Consider the following 6367-nt stretch of genomic DNA (forward strand, 5'->3'; position numbering starts at 1 on the left):
CACACGGAGCTGGGCTCCTGGGCCACTGGACAAAGTCCATTCTGAGGCATGCATGCACCCGCCGGTATGGAGGTAATGCCGGAGCCTGAAGCAGATGTTTGTAGCCTCCTGGCTACAGCCAGCCCAGGCTCTGGGTAGCTGCTGCCAACCATGGCAGGGCTTGCAGCTGCCCAGCTGCCTGTTGGGAGCAGCCCAGGCTGTGTGGCTGGCAGCAGCTGCCTAGAGCCCAGGCCAGCGGTGGTGTGCTAAGCAAAATGGCCTCCCGTGCCATGCTTGGCACACGTGCCAGGGGTTGCTGACCCCTGCCCTAGACAAAGGAGACTGTAACATGTTACAAAAGACCAGAGACATAACAAGATCTTCCAGTGCTCAGGGCAGTAGGGGGTGGGAGTGTGGGAATTATGATGATCACTTGTGGGGTGTGGGGAAGAAGGGAGAAGGAGACGAGTCTTACCCGCCAGAGCTCTCTCCACTTGAGCAGAAGCTGCTACTGCTCTGTTATAGCAGCACCAGGTCCATGTGCTGCCACTGAGGGACAGGCAGTGGCTCAGGATCCCTGGGGGCTGCCCATAGTGCTGTTTGCTCCTACCCCCAGTCCCTTGGGACAGGGCTGTGCATCCTGTGGGAAAGCTTCTGGAGGGGCATCTTTTCACCTTCCCCTCAATACACTGCTGGGCATGGGGCTCCTCTTGCCTGGCTCCTATGGCCGGACTGGTCCTGCAGTGGCAGACTCCTAGGGGGAGGGAGCCATAGTGAGGGAAGTCTGGGGCCTAGCCAGTTGATCCAAGTCCTGGCTGGCTGGAGGGTTTAGAGCTGGCAGAACATTTATTTCTTGGTCCTGATCTAGGTAGTCCTTTCATCGCTGCAAAGGATGATAGATACTCTGATGTACGCACAAAGAAAACGATTCTACAAATGAGCAGTGCTACTGGACCTTTCAAAGCACACATTGATCTCCAAAGAAAAATCAACTTTTATTAGTCCAGTTTTGGAGGAAAGAGGGAGCTGAATTCTCTTGTGAATCAGAATTCCTTTTGACTCTCCAGCTCATATATTTTGCAAGAGATCACTGAATTTTGATTTTTAATCATCTCAATGCAAATGAAAGATAAAAGAGCTCCCTCTAGCGACAGTAAGTGATATAACAAAATATACAGCCCCCAAGTCCAGCAAGAGAGGGCAGAGGGGAAAGGTAGCTTGAGCCAGGGACTAATGAACAGTCAAGAAAAGATGGACTTGAAAAGGTGAGACTCTCAGGCTCAGAGATGCACAGGCTGGCCAAAGGTATTTGGGAAGCCTGGAGCCAATGTCCATACACAGATCTGAACTGGTGTTTACTGTAGAAGATACCAGGGAAATTCCCATGGTAGATCAGTCCTTTCTAGTAGATGGGTCTGGAGAGTTGGACCACATTGAAGTGACAACAGAGGAAGTTTTAGAACAAATTGATAAATTAAATACCAGTAAGTCACTGGGACTGCATGGCATTCACCCAAAAGTTCTGTAGAACTGCTGGCAATAGCATGTAACCCAGGGATGGGCAAAATATGACCTGTGGGCCAGATCTGGCCCATAGCATGAGTCTACCCAGCCCTCAGCGGGTCCCTTGGCCCCCCCTCCTGGCCCAGGCATGAGGGACAGCTCAGGCTGTGCCGCGTGCATGGAGTGTTTAATGTGTTTGGCCACAGGCCACTTAGACATTGGACAACCCTGAGTTGGGTTAAAACCTGGGATATAGCAAGTAAGTAATAACTAACATGAATTTGTGAAGAGCAAGTCATGCTGGACAGGGTAACAGACCCTTGTGAACAGAGAGGAGAAACATTTTGATATGGCCTAGATAGATTTTAGTCCAAACACTAACATCCTGTCTGATATCCTTTTAGTACACTAAGGAAATATAGTCTAGAGAAAACTGATGTAAGGTGGGTTTATAATCAGTTGTAAAATTATACTGAAAGGGTGCATCTACATGAGTTGTCTACTGCAGAGGTGACTACATAGTTGATTGTCAGTGGGGCTCTATCTTTGGGTGGGGAGAAAGGTAGTTATGCAACAACACTGCTCCGTTTTGAGGGCTGGGGTAACTGTCCAGGGGCCCCTCAGCGTAGTTGCCTGCCCTCTAGTAGTCCGTCCTAGCTTGTTGACCCTCCCCTCATCTGAAGTATCTACATGTCTCTTCTGGTCTTGAAATTAAGGTAGCATGCCCTCAGTCCTGTAGGAGAGTTCCTCTCTTTATACATAGCTCTGGGTCACCTTTGTCCAGTCTCCTTTGGTCCTGTGGGCTCCCTGGCTCCAATCAGCAGCCATTTGGGGCATATTCTCCCCAGTTTGGCTCTTCGAGTAGGCCAGAATACAACAGCTTGAGTCAGGTGTGGATGAGCACCCAGGCTGGTTATTGTCTCTCCCTCTTGACGCTTATAATTCACACCGCCTCTCATTCCCAGTGGTCCTAGTGGATTTGGCTGCCCTGTATTTCAATCAGTCCCAGTGTGCTCAGCCACTCTGCTCCCAATCCAGCCAGGGTGTTTTTTGCCCAGCTCTTCTGATTTCCACCCCAAACTGCTGTGGGTTTCTCTGCCATAGCTTTTCCTTCTGGGCCTAGCTAGAGTCCCCAGTTCCCCGTGCTACTTCCACCAGTTGCCACCAGGGAGTTCCTGCCTCTAACTTTGTGGGTCAGACTGACCCTCTTTGCTGATGGTGCTGGGCTTATGTCCCCAAATTCACCCCCTCTGGCCTCTCAGCAGCTCACTTTAAAATCACAGCCCCTCATTTTTTTACTCTTACTCTGATTCTCTAGTAGCAGGACAGGGGCCTGTACAGCTGGGTCACCTGGCTCTGAAGGATCCTTAGCGGGTGCAGGCAGGGCATCAAAATCCAGCTACCACAACTGCTCCTCTTCTCAGAAATGATAAGAGCTAAGGTCAGAGGTCAGGAATCAAACAATCTGGAGCAAGGCCATTCTGAAGCAGGTCTACTGAACAGCATGAAGGTCATTGCTTCAGGTGGGCTTTAGTAAGGGCTCTGCTGCTTCTCTTAGCTAATCTGGGGGCATACAGACATGGCTAGCCCAATGGCCCCCGTTGGCACTTCTGTGCCAATGAGAGGCTCCTAACAGTCACTTTCTATCAGGGTAGCACTGTGGGGAGCCCTGTGGCAGTGGCCCATGCTATTATTTTGCTGATAGTGGTGAATATTGGTGCACAACTATCAAGAGTGGTCAGGGGCAGAAAACACATCAAGTTTTTAATGATCTCTGAAAGCTGACAAGGAAAGTCAGAAGGAAGGCAAGGAAACCTTACCCAGCTCTGAATTGTTGAAAGGTGCCTGACACGACATGGTATGCTTACTGTGCATGTCCAGGTTAGTGGGGCATTTGGCATGGGAACTAATATAAGTGGCCAGGATCAATATGGATTTCCCTGTCGAAGTGTCATGGTAGCAAACCCTCATCCAACAGCTAGACAACTGGTCCTCAGTAGCTGGACAACATTGGATGTGGGTACTCTTCAGCAGGGTAGAGGATTATCCTTTGAGCATATACTGCTTTCTTGGCATTGTAATTGCTGGGCACTGGTGTGTCCTCTTCTATCCCGATTTTGTTTGATATGCTGCAAGGTGTTCTTGGTGTTTTTAGTTTTGTGCCTTGTACTTAACACACAGAACAATACTCATTGAGTACCACCGCAATGCCCGCATATCTTGGGTACCCAAAACTTTAGCTGAGAACCTCACAACGTAAGCACTGATGTCACCATTGGACAGGTGGGAAGGTGAGCAACAGTGAACGGAGGACCCAGTCCGTCAAAGGTAATTTGGGGCCCAGACAAAATCAGTGCAATGTTTGCATCTAAAATCCCCTTTTGACAGTCTGGGCCTAAGCGACTTGCCAATGATCAGACAGGAAGCTCATGACAGAGCAGAATCATACCCAAGTCTTCCACAGATTAGCATCTAAACTACTAAGCCACCTGCCCCAAAGAAATGACAAAAACAAATCCAATCAAAAAAATCTTTTCTCCACCAATTTTTTAACTCTCAAGTTCCAGTGATATAAAAACCCCTCCTAATTCTTCAACCTATCAGAAAAACCTTCAGTAGAATAAAGATAAGTAAGATCAGTTTATTTCTAATATACAAAACAACCTGAAAAAGCTATTTTATAAACAATCAGTCAGGGTTTTCTGGTAAATCAGGAGGAAGAGGAGAGGGAAGTCATAGTTTTCACTGAGGGTGCTGATTCAAAACATGTTTACTACCTAGTAAACTGACTTTACTGTAATAAAGTGGGCCAGACATGTGACACTCAGCCCTATGTAGTAAATCACTCAAATGCAACTAAAGTTATCCCTTAAAATGCATAGGAAGCGCTTCAGAGGAAGTCCGGGAAAAACAGCAATAGAAACAGAGGTCAAGTAAAGCATTCATAAGGAAAAAAAAATCTTCCTGACTCCTAGAGGCAATCAGCATAAGCCCTGTACCGTGAGATCGCCAGACATCTCCAGCACAGAAATTGCATAGAGAAGGTAGGGAGAATGGAAACAACAATGACCAGAGGTATGGAGCAGCTGCCATACCAGGAGTGACTAAAAAAGCTAGGGCCCTTTGTTTTGGAAAGGAACAGGCTGAGTAGGGTTATGATAAAGGTCTAAAAATTGTGTGTCAGTATAAAAAGAGTGTCAATAAAGTGACTAGGAAACTATTCTTCACAAAGCCCCAGATTATAAGAACTAGGGGGCACTGAAATAAACACAAGAAATGTGTAAAACACACAAGAGAAAGTACGCCCTTACACTGCATACTAATTTGTGGAAATTGTTGCCACAGAAAGGTGCAGAGGCAGATAGTATAACTAGAGTTAAAAAAGGATTAGACAGATTTATGGAAGACAGGTCCATTAATAGGTATTGCATAAAGCGATCAGGGATCATCTGACATCCCTAAACCCATGATGGCTGATGCCAGGGATGAAATGATGAGGGATGGATTATGCTACATTTGGGTGTGATTCTGCACCTACTCTTTCTGTAAAACATCTTTTGCTACCACTACTGGAAGTTGATTTACTACATGCAAATATTGGGCCTAAGGCCACCAGAAAACTATAAGGGGTTAGAGGCAGACCTCTAACCATGTACAAACTGAATAGTGGGGACAACAGATGAAAGAACAAGAACAGGAGTGCAGGTCAAAAGTTAATCATTAGGGTCCCAAGGGGGGGGGGAACGGGACATTGAGAAGGCTAGTGCCTGCTGCCCCTCAAATGCATCTAAGCAGCCTGTGGACTCTGCTCAGTGAAACTCTGCCAGGAGACATGCACAGATGAGTGAAAGGCAGACAGCTTCATAGTTACCCAGGTTCCCCTCAGACAGCACCACACTGGAGGTAGAAAGCTGGGCCAGACAGACCATTGGTCTGACCCAGGACAGAACATTTCATGTTCTTACATTCCTCTGAATTTTTCAATACCAGAAAAAAATGATCAGCCACAAATTTCACGAGTGTGCATTTAGATCTTGCACCACGGTCACTAACAAAGATGTGAAAACAGAACGGGCCCCAGAAGTGATGCCTGAAGGATGCCATTAGCAACCCCATTCCAGTCTGAAACCTCCATTTTTAACATAATCAACCGCAGGCTACCTTTTAGCTACTCCTTTTCTACCTTGTGATTTTATGATTTTTCAGAGAGGCACAATACCAATTGTTTGCTTAAATCTAGATCAGGGTTGTTAAATATCCAGATTCTGGACCAGAGCTGGCCCACAAAGCAAGCAGCTTCATCCAGCCTACAGGGTTGGGGAAGGAGACTAGAGAATTTCGTGGACCGTCTAGTCCCCATTAGGTGTCATGTCCTGGGGCAGACTTTGGGGTCCCCAGTGGATATGTCCCTCTGGCTCCTTGGCCCATCATAGAAATCATAGAAAATCAGAGTTGGAAGGGCCCTCAGGAGATCATCTAGTCCAACCCCCTGCTTAGTGAAGGACCATCCCCAGCTAGATCAATCCAGCCTAAGCTCTGTCCACATGGGTCTTAAAAACCTCCAAGGATAGAAAGTCCACAACCTCTCTGGGTAACCTGTCCCAGTGTTTTATTATCTTTCCAGTGAGAAAATTCTTCCTATTATTTAACCTAAACTTCCCTTGCTACAACTTGAGACCATTGCTCCTTGTTCTGCCATCTGCTACCACTGAGAGCGGCCCAGCTCCATCCTCTTTTGAACCCTCCCTTCAGGCATTTGAAGGCTGCTATCAAATCACTCCTGTCTTCTCTTCTGCAGACTAAATAAGTCCAGTTCCCTCAGGCCCTGAACCATTTTTGTTGCCCTCTGCTCGACTCCCTCCAATTTGTCCACATCCTTTCTGTA

At 47.2% G+C, this 6367-nt stretch overlaps 1 long non-coding RNA gene across 1 annotated transcript in view; it reads right to left on the minus strand.

Moving 5' to 3' along the window:
- Window positions 1-6367, minus strand: part of LOC109320499 — a 12928-nt gene extending 6561 nt beyond the window's left edge. Inside the window, exons 1-2 of the long non-coding RNA XR_002103800.1 lie at window positions 6356-6367; window positions 2810-2815 (exon numbers count right to left, since the gene is read on the minus strand). This is a non-coding gene — a long non-coding RNA (uncharacterized LOC109320499). The remainder of the gene's footprint in view (window positions 1-2809; window positions 2816-6355) is intronic.

The sequence above is a fragment of the Crocodylus porosus genome, unplaced genomic scaffold, assembly GCF_001723895.1.
Source record: "Crocodylus porosus isolate Cpor-Errol unplaced genomic scaffold, CroPor_comp1, whole genome shotgun sequence".
Taxonomy (NCBI): domain Eukaryota; kingdom Metazoa; phylum Chordata; order Crocodylia; family Crocodylidae; genus Crocodylus; species Crocodylus porosus.